We start from the raw sequence: 14,688 nt of genomic DNA on the forward strand, positions 1-14,688 counted from the left end.
TGACTGAAAAGATTCAGCACTTAGTACACATAAAAGGCTATAGAATTAACCAGCCACAAGCCTGGGACTCAGCTGTGAGCACCCGTACGGTGAAGCTTGGGGATGGCTGTGGGAAGGGAAGAGAAAGGAACCCAGTGGACTCATGGCTTAGCGATGCTGGGCAAGAAAACCAACCTTTCGCTGAGTAACATGGAAATAAATCTGAAACATATGGATTAAATTCCTCCCAAAATAAACACAATTTTTAAAGGAAAGGAAAAGTACTTAGCCACTATGTTTGAGGTTTTCCTGAACCCAATCCTTTGGAAAATTGACACACGAGTGAATTACTCAGTGGTTATAACACAGCCGGCTTTGAAACAGGCTCGTCATAAACCACCAGTTTGTTTTTCAAACAAAACACGTTAACGGTTTGCCTAAATCTGCTCCCTGGCTCAGTACTTTTGAGTTTCATTCTTGTTGTTCTTTACGGGATGGGGAACTGCTCTGCATGGCCACTGTCTGCCTGAGAAGCTCTGGGTCCTAAGCCCCAAGAATTAGGGGAGTTCAAGGAGACCAAGCTGGGAATAATGGCCCCTACTACACAGTAAGGACAAGAGCCCTGGAAAGAAGACAGGTTACTGATGCACTGGACTAAGAGCTAGACAGACATACAAGATGTCCTCCTGGAACTTCCCTCAGGGTCCAGGGATTGAGACTCTGCAAGTTTCCACTGCAAGGGTGCAGGTTCAATCCCTGGTCTGGGAAGTTCCACGTACCATGCAGGGGAAAAAAAAAAAAGATCATTCTGTACCAGCTCTGAACGCTTGGGCATCAGTGTCCTCATCACTCATACGCAGGCACCATTTTTCCCTCCGGGGAGCGGAGGGAAGGAGGACACCCAGTAGGGTGAGAGCCGGGCAGTAGCCGCTGCAACCAAGTAGACAGCTCAGGCTCATCACTGGCCATCCATCAGACAGTCATGTGAGATCTAGGAAGCCAGTGTCATTGGTCACCAGTCCCAACAGATCAGGGCAACCTAAGAGCCAGTGTAAGGCCAGCCCTAGGAGGCAAGAGGAAGCCAAATCCTCACAGTTTGGGAGTCAATCCCATAGTTCCCGGTGGGCCAGTTTCCAAAGCAATGGGGGCTGATGTCAAGACCCTTGGACACAGGCCATCTGGATAGAGAGGCTGCTGATCACCAGCTCTTTCTTGATACTGTCTAGTTCAGTGGGTTGTGGGTCTGGTAGCAGACCCAGCCCCAGGCAACAGCAAGTGTACTTCCTGAAGGGAACCCTCACTGTCCCTTCCCTCCATCAGGGTTTCTCAAGTACCCAGTAATGCTCTCTAGACTGAGCATGCCTTACATTCATCACCCTAAATCAGTCACATGATGATGCTTTCAGAGCTTGCTCTGTGTCCAGGTGGTGCTACTAATATAGAACCCACCTGCCAACACAGGAGACATGAGACAGGGGTTCAATTTCCAAGTCAGGAAGAGCCCCTGGAGAAGGAAATGGCAACCCACTCCAGGATTCTTGCTTGGAGAATCCCGTGGACCGAGGAGCCCGGAGGGCTACAGTCCACAGGATCACAAAGAGTCGGACATGACTGAAGTGACTTAGCACGCACACCCACACAGTGCACTCAGGGAGCTCTTCAGATCCCTTTCTAAGGATGAGGACCATCCATCAGTGAGGGGTGGGGCTCCCTTCGGGCATTGTTCCATTTAGAGCATCAATTTTCTCCTTTGAGAGAGCTTTGTAAGACGCACACAGGAGCTCCAGCTTGAACTGGAACCTTCCGCCTCACCCTGGGCCAGTGGAACTTTTCCATTCTTAAGCTTCTGGCTTAACAGTCCCTTTTCAAAACTCACTCTCAAAAACATCCTGCCTTTAAATTTTACATTTGGCTAGTTTACACCGATGAAAAGAGATGCGAGATCCTGGGTAGAATTTGTTGAGTCTTATACCCAGAAAAATGCTTTTATTTTTCTCCCTTGCCAACCTTTTTAGAATCTGAAAAGTCTTGGACGGTTAGACAAGGTTGCAAGTAAAAAGCCCATTTCTGCAAGAAGCTCACTGCTCTCTTTGCTTCCCCCAGTGGACAGCTACTGCTAGAGACTTCTGAGCCAGCACTTCCCACACTCCCTTTCTCACGGGCAGCCCGTGTGCCCCACGTTTGTCAGAGTGTCACACAGACAATTCTGGTTTCCTTCCACTGACAACTATTGACACAACAACCAGCAGGGCATCCAGAATGTCAAGACCAATCACAATAAAACTAAGATAACATGCTTCATAGGGCTGCCAAAAGCAATAAAAATTTCTCAGAACAGAGGTTTCCAAACCATGCTCCACGGTACCCCTACAGTTCTGTGGAATTCTTTAGAGGCCACAAGACAAAACCCAAACCCTCACAGCCACAGCCACGTTTTCTCTGGTTTGTAAACTGGATCTAGTAAGATATTGTAGGAAAAAAAAAATTATGGTTAAAGTAGTTTTAAACCACTGGCCCGAGAGACAAAGGCTCCAGAGACCTACAGATGCCCAGAGGGATGTTCTCTCTCTTCAGCTTTAGAGAGTTCACACACCTGAGGCAGCTACAGAGCTTCATGGAACTGAAGGGTTGCAAGAAATGAAATGTTTAGGCCTGTCTGTGCTTCTGGATTTTTCTGCATGGCCTCTCCATTTTCCCCCATGGCATGCTGCAGTCCATGGAGTTGCAAAGAATCAGACACAACGAACTGACTGTGCTTCTGGATTTTTCTGCATGGCCTCCTCTCTGCGTCGAATGTCTTCTGAACTCCACTCTCCACATTTGTCTCACCAGAAAATTCCTGTGTGTGCTCAGTTGCTCAGCTGTGTCCAACTCTTTTGTGGCCCCATGGACTGTAGCCCGCCAGGCTCCTCTCTCTGTGGGATTTGCCAGGCAAGAACACTGGAGTGGGTAGCCATTTCCTTCCCCAGGGGATCTTCCCAACCTAGAGATCGAACCTGCATCTCCTGCATTGGCAGGTAGATTCTTTACCACTGAGCCACCTGAGAAGCCCCAGAAAAGCCCTGCAAACTCCTGCTAATCCTTGTAGATGCACCTCTTTTCATGCTGCTTCTCAGGGGATGTCCCCTGGCTTTGCCTGCCCCCAAGCAGGCCCTCTGCCCACCACACCTCCTGACCCATCTGTCCTAGCCCCAGTCACACTGCATGGCAACCGTTGATTTGGATGCTTGCTTCCCCATGGGGGGGCTACCCTGGTGGCTCAGTGGTAAAGAATCTGCCTGCCGATGCAGGAGACACGAGTTTGATCCCTGGTCCAGGAAGATCCCGTGGAGAAGGAAATGGGAACACACTCCAGTATTCTTGCCTGGAAAATCCCACGGACAGAGGAGCTTGCCTGGCTACAGTCCATGGGGCTACAAAGAGCTGGACACGATTGAGTGACTAAACAACAACAACTGCTTCATGGGACTGTTGGCTCTGGAGGACAGAGATCACTTATTCAACTATGCCTCCTCCATGGCTAACACAGGGTCTCCCACTAGAAGATGCTCAAACCAGTAGTCAATTTCTTCCCTGCTCCTGGATGCAGCAGTGGCGACTGAATGCAGTTGTATACCTGCATCTTGGGCTGCAGGGGGCATCTCTGATGGCCAGTTCATCCCCACTGTAATGCCATAGGGAGGGCAGTTGAGGAAGATCATTGAGCCTAAATTTCATTTTCAGGTTCCAAAAAAAAAAAGTTGTGATCTTCAGAGTCAGATAAAGTTGTTGAAATGTAAACACGCATTCTCAGTGTCTGGAAGAGGACTGAGATGAAATTCCCCAAGTGATCTCTTAATACCACCAAAATTACACTCAAATGCCTCTGCCAGGCAAAGATAAATTGCCATTTTCACAATGGTCTTGCACTTAAAAGTAACTTGGCCCAGGGAGCTTTGGAAAATTTATTATGACCGGGAAAAGGGGAAACTCAAAGGGGTTCAAGATATTTAGTCTACTGATAAGACAGCTTAGGAGTGACAACAATTATCTCCAAGAATTTGAAGGGTCGTTAGCAGGTCATTAGAAGGACACCAGCCAGCTGGGCCCCATCTACTTGGACATCAGAAATGGATTCTAACTACACCAAAACGAGTTGAGTTAGGGCTTCCCTGGTGGCTCAGTAGTAATGAATCTGCCTGTCATGGCAGGAGAAGAACGTTCGATCCCTGATCTAGGAAGATCCCACATGCCTGGAGCAACTAAGCCCATGTACTGTAACTACTGAGCCTGTGCTCTAGATTCCATGAGCCGCAACAAGAAAAACCACTGCGATGAGACGGCCATGCGCTACAACTACAGAAAAGCCTGAGCAGCAAGAAAGACTCAACACAGCCAATGAATAAATAAATAAATTTTTTTTAAGTATGAAGACCTTAAAAAAAAAAAGTTGCATTAGTGTCACAAAACGTCGATAATGATATAGGCCCTGGCAACCCAAAGGAAGTTCTGTGGACCAGCAGCATCACCTGGGAGCTTGTCAGAAATGCAGATGCTGGCCCCACCCCCCCAGATCTGTCTGATCAGAACTTGCATTTTTACAAGTGCCCCAGGGACTTGCTTGCATGTTCAAGTCTCAAAAACCTCTGCAACTGTACCTTCCTTGGTCCCATGTGCTTAGCTAAGTTGCTTCAGTTGTGTTCAACTCTTCTTGATCCTATGGACTGTAGCCCGCCAGGTTCCTCTGTCCATGAGGATTCTCCAGGCAAGAACACTGGAGTGGGTTGCCATTTCCTTCTCCAGGGGATCTTCCCAACATAGGGATTGAACCCAGGTCTCTTAAGTCTCCTGCAGTGGCAGGCAGGTTCTTTATCACTAGTGCAACCCAGGAAGCCCCATGGGCTGTGTCTGTCCTCATAGCCTTAAAGTCTCAGGCCACCAAAATGAACTCCTGATCCCAGAAAAGGCCACATAGTATAGCAGGCTTCTGGAGAAGTCTGCAGCCCCCTGCCCCGCCCCCCTCCCATGATGGATAGAGACAAGAGAGGCAATAGTCTAGCACAAATACTTTGCATGCCAGAAGGACCCTTTTCTAGATGGGCCTTCCCTGTGACAAAAAAAATGCCTAATGGCTAAGAACTTCTATGGACAGCTGAAGGAAAGAAATGCTTAGGGTTTGCAAAAGCTGTTGTCTGGTCAAAGCACTTTAAACCCAAGTTATATCTATCATGTGGCTGTCCTTGTGAAAGATTCAGATAATGCCTCAGCAATTTCCCCACACGAGGAGCCAGACTGTCCGGAGCTGGAGAGCGGAAACCTGTTCTGAGTGAGCGTCGGTGGGGGAGGTGGCTGCCTGGGCTCCACCACACACAGACCAGCGCTCCCTCACCTGCAGCGGGTGGGAAGGGAGAGGTGGACTCAGATACTTGGAGCCAAACTGAGCCTAGAGAGGGGCCCTGGAAGGTAACATAGGAGGGGAGAGTCACAGCTTCTCTCCCTTGGGGTGGGGAAGTGAGTTTCCTGGCACCGAGGGTACAAAGCAGAAAGCAAATGTATATTTGATGACATTTCTCTGCAGGCAGCCTCTCTTCCAAAGAGCCAAGTCTGAATGAAGCCTGGTACCAAAGCAGAGAGAGGAAAGAGGATAGGGGACCTCCCGGAGAGGCTAGGAGAGCCCCTGGAAGTGGAGATGTTAACAAGACTCACTGTGATATATACCACGTGTGCACGTGCACGCTCAGTGGTATCTGACCCTGCGACCCCACACACTAGCCCAACAAGCTCCTCTGTCCATGCAATTTCTCAGGCAAAAATACTTGAGTGGGAAGTGGGAAAGAGGTTCAAGAGGGAGGGGACATATGCATACCTACGGCTGATCCATGTTGATGTATGGCAAAAAAAAAAACACAACCCAATACTGCAAATGAATTATTCTCCAATTAAAAATAAGCAAATTAAGAATAATAAGAATAATAAAGAAAGCTGGAGTGTGTTGCCATTTCCTTCTCCAGGTGATCTGCCCCACCCAGGGACTGAACCCCAGTCTCCTGGGTCTCCTGCATTGGAAGGCAGGTTCTTACCAGCTGAGCCACCAGAGGAGCACAATAGGCACCACAATTCTGTCCAATTTATCAAAATGTCCATCTGCCAGGCTCTTGGGAAAGGAGGCTCTGGGCCCAGCTGATCATCCGGCAAAACAGTAAAAAGGAATTCAGTCTCTGCCCAGACCCATTACCATCCTAACCTCCTACTAACCTAACCAGACCCAGGAGAGTAAGAGTGTAATCACTTCCAGTTCCCTGTTGAAAAGAAACTGAGTTGCCTCCATATAATGATAAAAAATGCAGCGAAAGGAAACAACTGATGCAATACGTGGAGGAGATGAACCATTTTGGTATTTGCCATCATGTGGAAAGAGAGATGTAGGGATTTCTCTGGTGGTCCGGTGGCTAAGACTCCAAGCATCCAAAGCAGGGAGCCCAGGTTCAATCCCTAGTCAGGGAACTAAATCCCACACGCTGAAACTAAGAGTTCAAATGCTACAACTAAAGATCCTGCATGCTGCAACTAGGACCCAGGCTTCTTGTTGTTCAGTGGCTCAATCGTGTTCAATTGTTTGCAACTCCATGGACTACAGCACACCAGGCTATCCTGTCCTTTACTATCTCCCAGAGTTTGCTCAAACTCATGCCCATTCAATAGGACCCAGTGTAGCCAAATTATTTAATTAAAAAATTTAAAAGAGAGAGATGTTATCTAGACTGATCATGGATATGGGATCTTGTGGATTTGACCCATAAACATAACTTTGTCTCTTTTAGGAACCAACATGCTTATATTTATCTTTTGAGTTATAACTACAAATGCAAAATGTGTTTATCCTGTCAAACTGTGCTGCTCCATCAATACCACATGAAGTACTAAAAGGGGGTCACTTAAGTGGCAGGCCTCAAAAGATGCTGAGAGTCACCCCCATCAGCCCACCAGCCATCCCCACTGAATGCCAGCCTTGCTATTTGATCTGTCTGTCCCAGTCACTCGGAAGCTGCTGCAGCAGACAGAATGCTACAGGATCCATAAAGAGCCTCTTTCTGCCTCTCACACCAGTTCCTCTCCTTCTTTGGCCCTCTACTCCAAGAGGATTCTGTAGTTAGATAGTTTTCCTACCAGTAAGTCTTGTGTACTGGAAACTGGAACAGTACAGGAGTCCAGAGAAGAGAATCTGACTTCAAGTTCAGCCAGGGCCCACATCGTCATTCACATCACCAGGTGGACGAAAGATTCCCAGAATCCATGGACTGCATTCATCAGTTCCACTCCTTCCAGATGGAGGGAGCTAAGATGACTTTGATCTACTAAGGAAAAAAAAAATATGGAAAAATATATATATGGAAAATCTAAGAGCATCAGAATGTGAAACTGGCAAAAACACACACAGACACCCACATGTACATCCATACTTTTTGTAGGAAAAAAAAATCTAACTGTGAGATTGGACTCAGTACAACTCCATTATCCAAACTTCTGCATGAAGTCACATATTCAACCTGGCTCAGTGATAAAGAATCCGTCTGCCAATGCAGGAGATGAGGGTTTGATCTCTGGGTCAGGAAGATCTCCTGGAGGAGGGCATGGCAACCCACTCCAGTATTCCTGCCTGAAGAATCCTACGGACAGAGGAGCCTGGAAGGCTACAGTCCACAGGGTTGCAAAGAGTTAGACATGATTGAGCAGGCACAAACCAGACAGAACCTCAAAGACAGAGCTGGAGGAAATCTTCAGATCTATCTGTGACCACCTAAGTGGCAATGCTCCAAACAGAGTATGGTAGTGTTTTGGTCCAGGTCTCACAGCCAAGCAAGGTTCAAACACGAGGACATGTGCCTCCTGACTGGGAGCAACCATTCAGGGGCTTTCTAGACCATGTGCTGCCCTAGTACATCGACCTCACACTTCATCCTCCAGGAATCAAAAAATGGGGCTACAGAGGGCACTTCCCATCAATACCCAAGGGAACCTCACCTCCAAGAGAACAAGGAGTTCCCTCAGAAGATCCTGAATTCCTCTGAGAGAAGGATCAGGAAGAACAGATCATCTCAACCAGAGGGCTGTGATAACATTTTGAAAATGACTTACTTTCTCCAAGTGGCACAGGTGGGAAAAACAGGCAACTGATTTGTTTCATGAAAACATTCTTCCACTGATCTTTGGTGAACACGTTGGGGTTTTTTGTTGTTGTTGCTTTTGTTTTTTCCAACACTGTAATCAACTTCAGCACTTTCATCATTTCTATCAACAAGTTCTTGAACATGAATATAAAGTGGAGCTGGAGTCCCTAGCAAACAATCACTAGGTTAGGAGAGAGAGCAGAAGGCTGGTGAATGTAATCCAAAAGCAGTGCACAACCGACTTTAAAATATACCTCTGGGAACTTCCCTGGTGATCCAGGGATTGAGACTTTGAGCACCCAATGCAGGGGGCATGGGTTTGATCCCTGGTTGGGGAACTAGGATCCTGCATGCTGAGTGGCATGGCAAAAAAAAAAAGTAAAAATACTTATAATTACTACCATTTTAAGAACTTTCTTTGTGTTTAGCATGGATATAAGTGCTTTACATTTTACTACTTAATTCTCATTGGCAACTCTGCAAGGTTGGTTGTATTGTCCCCAGTTTCCATATGGGGAAACAGAGTTTAAGCGACCTTTGAAAAGTCACACAAGGTGTCTTCAAAAATAAATAAATAAAGATGCTTGAGTGTTTTTACTCCCTATAGGCTTTCTACCAGACACAAACAGAAGCAAATCTTCTGAATTTCTGGCAATGTTAAGATGAAGGAAGCTACATCTTCTACATAGCTGAAAAATGACAAAAAGAAGAGCCTCAGCCAATGTCATTTCTTATCAGAGAACGGAGATGTTTAATTTGCCCAGATTAACTCCTACAGGTTCTCCCAAGCCTGTTTCCAGGCAACCAACTTGCAAAATGCTCTACTGGGCTGAAGAGGAACCAATGGAAGCTTCTTTAAGAGTGTTATGCGTCTGGGAAGAAGCGATTGGGCTCGGAAAACAGCACAGCTGCTTTTGCAAACGCATCCAAACTCATTCTCTGTACACGTGATCTATCTGCTTTTTCTCCATTCTGTCCCTGTAACTGTGAAACTAGTATCGCCTTCCGGTATCATATTTACTAAAGAATTTAATAAAGCGGAACATGATCCTATGTCATGCGCCTGAAACAGTTTGGGGTGGGCGGGTCTCTAATTAGGTCTGGCATCATCTCACTGTCTCAGCGTGCGTTGTACGATTACAACACCTCGGAGGGCCCCGTGGTGCTGCAGAGAAGCCCCCACGACATCACACTGAAAGTCGTGTAAGAGCTCAGCCTCAGGGCGATCTCGGAAAGGGTCACAAACCACCCAGGCTTCCTTTATCCTCCTGAGTGGCTCACGTCGCCTCGGGACGGGATCCCGAGGGCTCCCACAGACCATCGGTCCCTTTCCACCTGCCCTGTACCCCTAGTCTCCGAGTCTGGAAGGAAAGCCGCGCCACTTCCCCGGGAGACCCAGGGCCACCGACCAGGAGTGGAGGAAGCGGCTGGGAGCTGTCCATGGTGGCGCCGCGCCTGGGCACGCAGAGCCGCCGGCTCCCGCCCCCGGCCGCGCCCGGGATCACGCTCCAGACCGCCGGAATGGAGAGACAGACTCGCTCCCAGCCTGCAGCCAGGCACTGGCTCACACATCAAAAGTTCAGTTTTAAAAGGGTTTTCTCACCTGTGGGCAGTCTTGGCCGCACGAAGCAGGACTCAGGACCTCAAACCCAGCTCCTGGCGGCGCGCCTTGGACGGCCGTAGTGCTGGACCCTTGGGAAACCGCGGCGGTCTTGAGAGCGCGGACAGCGAGTCTGCGGCGGAGGACCTCGGCGCACTGAGCTCCTTTCTCAAGAGCATATGCGTCCCGCAGGCTCCACTCCAGAGTGTCTCTGGCCCTGGTTCCCAGAGCGGCGAGCTGGAGACCTGGCCACTGCCCTGGCCTGGGCTTCGCCAGGTCCCTGTCTTTCTTCCCAACCTTATTTGACCTTTTTTGGAGCTGACATTTCTCGCCAGGGACTGCTGAACCCTCTTGTAGCGATGCCAGGTTGGGCGTCGCAGTCTAGACATCAGTAGGGGTTCTCCTGTCATCTAACATTCAATTAACCTCCGCCCGTCGTGTGCCAGAGCGATGCTGGGTGCCTCAAGCCGTCGGGGAGAGCGCGCACGGGGAGGCAGCAGGAGGCGGATGGGAAACGAGAAGGAAGACGGTGCTCAAAGCCGAGCAGCAGGGCGCAGACCTGTTGCCAGGTGCGCGCTCACTAGTGCACGGTGTGAGCCGGCTCCCTGTGAGCTGGACTCCACGATCTGACCCTCGGAGCAGTCACTCCTCGACGAGACACTTCGGGGAGCAAGTATCTCCCCGGAGACATTCAGAACGCGGGAACTCTACGGAAAACGGGGACGTGCTCCCCGCCGGATGCGCTCCGAGGACACTGGCGCCCCCCCCGGCACCTGCTCCTTGCAAAGTCTCACACAACCTCAGAGAAATCCCACAGCGGCCGTGTGCCCATCAACAGACACGTGGACAGACAGACGAACAGACAGCACAGCACAGAGTGCACAGACAGACAAGCCCATGACGCGGTGCGTTTTCCCTATCACCGGTGGAGGCGCCGAACCCCCCATCTCCCCTCCCCTCTGAGGCTGGGCAGTCCGCACAGCCCCGGCGCGCCGAGCCGGCCCGCTTACCTCTGGGTCGGTAGCCGAGACACTCTCACGCCTCGCGGGCCAGAAGCGCCGCGGTCGGAGCGGTCGGGTGGCACACTGACCGGCCTGGTTATGTCCCGGGACTCGGGCAAGCCGAGTGGTAGTTCGTCCGGGAAAGCGGGGTTCAGCCCCTGCCCGCGCTCAGCTCCGCCGGCTCCGCGCGCCGCTGGTCCTCACCAGGCTCAGCCGGGGTGCACCGCGCTGCGCTTGCCCGCGCTCCCCGGCCGCCCGCCAGAGCGGCGGCTTTTATAGAGTGCTGCCTGCTCTTCAGCCGGCCGCGCCAGGCTGGCTCCTCCCCGGGGCCCCTGACGCCCGCGCGCCACCGACCCGCCCCCCGCTGAAGCTCGCCTCCCCCTTGCCCAAGTCGGGCGGGGGCCCCGGGCCCCGGCCGGACCCGGGCGGGCTCTGGCGGCAGCTCTGGGAGACGCAGACCCGAGCCCGCGGAGCCCGGGCGCGCGGAGTCCGCCGGCGGCGGCGGCAGCAGCCAGGTGAGGGCGCTGGAGCCCAGGACACGGAAGGAGCAGCCGCGGCTGGCCGTGGAAAGCCTCTTCTCTGCGCTCAGAGGGCTTGGGGTCGCGGTGCGTAGGCCTGAATCCCCACTCCAAACCAGCGAGGGGAGAGGCGCTCTCAGAGAAAGCCCAGCGCCTAGCACAGAATCGCGGAGAGATGAGGTTCAGGGTTATTAAGTCTCAGAATCTTTTTTTTTCCCCCCTAATCTTCAGTTCAGTTCAGTCGCTCAGTCGTGTCCAACTCTTTGCGACCCCATGAATCACAGAACGCCAGGCCTCCCTGTCCATAACCAACTCTTATCAGGGTGTAATAGGGAAGAACAAATCTGAGTCCGTATTAGATGTATCTCTTTTGCTTTAACCTTTGTATTCTATTGCTTTAACAATGTTGCCTGTAGCCTGAAATATAAAGGATAGCCCATTCTCAAGGCTCTGACCTTTGAGCATAACACTTGTTCCTGCATAGAGAGAGAAAAAGCTGCAGAACAGAGAGTAACATTTGTCTTGTTGGAGGTTTATAGGAACACTGTGACCCGATTTCAGTGGACAAAGATTACTACACTAAGACATTTGCAACCACCAACCTTGCCCTGTCCCTCACCTTGCCTTTAAAAATGGTTTGCTGAAACTCTTCCCAGAGTTCAGGTTTTGAGGTCCTGCAATAGACTTTTTCCTCCAAATTCCGACATTTAGGTTTGCTTGGCCTCACTGTGTGTTGGGCACACAAGCTTGCCTTTGGTAAGGAGAGAGTGGCTTTAGAAAGAGATCCTAGTATAAGATTAAGCAGTTGCTCCGAGTGTAAGACCCGTGGGCTTTTCCGTCAAAGAGATCTTGGTTTGAAACCAGAGTCAGACACGCCAGGTATGTGACTGCGGATGGGGATCTTATCACTCCCTGGTGGCTCAGACAGTAAAGAATCTGCCTGCAATGCGGGAAACCTGGGTTCCACCCCTGGGTCAGGAAGATCCCTTGGTGAAAGGAATGGCAACCCACTCTAGTTCTCTTGCCAGAAGAATCCCATGGAAAGAGGAGCCTGGTGGGCTACAGCCCATGGGATTGCAAAGAGTCAGACACGACTGAGAGAATAACACTTTCACTTTCCAGGGATCTTAACCTCCCTGGGCCTCAGTTTCCTCATCAGGAAAATGTGTTGCTTCCTTACCAACTAGTAGGATGTGAGGGCACAGGAGTGCAGATACCTAGTTCACAGCAGGTCTTCAGTAAGTGAGACTCCTCCCTGTATGTGGGGAGAGCTCTCTACCTTTGACTGGACAGATTGAGGCCCTCCAGGGTCAGATCAAAAAGGCACAACTGGTCTAGATATTTCCCTGCTGGAAGAAACAGTCCTAGTGGCAAGAGCCCATAACGGGGCCCGAGAGCACCTGGTATGTTCTCCCAACTCAGCCACTAACCTGGTTTGTGGTTTGGAATCATCCATTTTTCTTCTTTTTGCTTACCTCTTCCACTTTCCTGGAGCTTACAGCTCAGCCACTCACCTGGTGGACAGGAGTCCTCCTAAAATAGCTAGTCCTTTCTCCCTTCCCTTCCAGTGCAATGTGAAAACTGACTCTGCAGGTACGATCCTCATTCCAGGCAGCACACATGGCTCTGTGAATCCATGTCTGGGCTTTGAAGTCAGACAGAAACTGCTGGGCTCTGTGTCTGTGTTTTCTGCACTGGGACAGAAGCCTTAATTACCTGACTAAACTAGGGAAGCAACGCCTTGCCTCTCCAGACCTTTCTCAGAAAACTGATCTTGACCATCACTAGGTCCCTTACCAGGATTCTCAGCCTTTCTTGACAGGTAACAGGCTGGGTACTATGGCAGGTTCTCCCCTTTCCCCGCCTCTCCCCCACTCAGCCTTCCCTTTCCAGCAAATTTAGATAGAATGTACCCAAGGGCCCCCGCATCCCTTCCTTAATTCCTGATTTCTTTTCTTTCTTAATAAGATCCCGCAGACACCAGGCATTTGGAGAATGCTGAGCATTTAGTCCAAATGGAGACCTTGGACCAACCTTGAATCAGCCTTGCTTAAAGCAGTGAGAGTGATAAGTAGGCTTCCCCGCCTCCTCCCATCAGGAGAAAGCAGATTTGAGACATGCATGACACGAGGTCTCTGGTGAGACGCCTCTACCACAGGCCTCTGAGAGATGAAGCCAGTAAAGGAGGAGTCCTGTCTGCTGATGGACTCTGAGAAGTGCTTAGTCATGTTTTCTCAAAGCCCAGAAATGCCCAGCACATTCCTCAGTGTCCAGCTTTCTTTATCACAGACTGATGCCCCTGGGGAAAGAGCGATGCTGATGAATTACAAACAGGCTCTGCGTGTCTTAAACCAGATTCTCCAGCCAGAGCTCCATTCAGCACTTCCACTCAGCATTCAGTGATGGACGGGGTATGTGGGCAGTTCTTTTTTTGGATGAATGTTGGCAGCATGACTCTGACATAATTACTACCCATACTTTCTTCAATCCAAGGTCTTGTTCTTATAAATGCAGGCACAGGAACTGGTCAAGAAAGGGCATGCTGGGTTTTCTGGTTCGTGTCAGAATCCTCCAGCAAAATCTCCAGATAGGGAAGAAAATAATCTTTTTTATTTATTAAAAAGAAAAAAAAAATTTTTTTATTTTTTTTTTTGCCTTGATGCATGTGGGATCTTAGTTCCCTGATCAGGGATTGAATCCACACCCCCTGCATTGGAAGCGTGTAGTCTTAACCACTGGACCACCAGGGAAATCCCAGGGAGTAATCTTAAATGGTATGAGTCCATCCAGAAAGCCTGCTGTTCCTCCATGTGCATCTGCCTCCAGCCTACCTTTCTCAGGGGAGGTGAAGCCTCCTCCACCACATCCTTATAGTAGAATGATATGCCTGCTCGCTGCTCCCATAAGCTGCCCAAGTCTGGTATTTTCAGTCGACTGGCAGGATCTAACTCTGTCACTCAGAGCAGGAGTTACCACACTCTACTCTCTGGCCAGCAAAGCTAGTCCTTGCTGCAAAAGCAGCCTGCCTGTGTGACATTTAAAAGCCGGCCACAGCTATGGTTTCATCCTTCAAGAGCCACTGCTGGTTTTCCCAGGCAAACAGTGGACAAATCTGGGGCAACAGGGGGCCATGGAGAGTTGGGAAGGAGCTAGGGTAAGGAGTGAATGCTGTCAGTTCAAGGCTTTCAGCAAACCCCACAAGAAAATCCCACTCAGGGATACCAGTCCTAATTGTTGTTGTTGTTCAGCCGCTCAGTCTTGTCCAACTCTTTGCAGCCCCACAGACTGCAGCATGCCGGGCTCCCCTGTCCTCCACTAGCTCCTGGAGTTTGCTCAGACTTATGTCCATTGAGTCAGTGATATTATCCAACCATCTTGTTCTCTGCTGCACCCTTCTCCTATTGCCTTCAATCTTTCCCAGCATCAGGGTCTTCTCCAGTGAG

At 50.0% G+C, this 14,688-nt stretch overlaps 1 protein-coding gene across 3 annotated transcripts in view; it reads right to left on the reverse strand.

The window, feature by feature from the left end:
- Nucleotides 1-10,991, reverse strand: part of CEMIP (cell migration inducing hyaluronidase 1) — a 159,330-nt gene extending 148,339 nt beyond the window's left edge. For 2 of the 3 annotated variants that reach the window (XM_055417952.2, XM_055417951.2), the window contains exon 1: nt 10,737-10,991. The gene's annotated coding sequence lies outside the window, so the exon portion shown is untranslated. Of the gene's footprint in view, nt 1-7,125; nt 7,314-8,094; nt 8,294-9,729; nt 10,652-10,736 lie in introns of those variants that run through there. The other variant, XM_055417950.2, reaches the window with a different exon arrangement.
- Nucleotides 10,992-14,688: the final 3,697 nt, after the last annotated feature.

The sequence above is a fragment of the Moschus berezovskii genome, chromosome 21 (genome assembly GCF_049115385.1).
Source record: "Moschus berezovskii isolate FMDL1 chromosome 21, NW_MosBer_1.0, whole genome shotgun sequence".
Taxonomy (NCBI): domain Eukaryota; kingdom Metazoa; phylum Chordata; class Mammalia; order Artiodactyla; family Moschidae; genus Moschus; species Moschus berezovskii.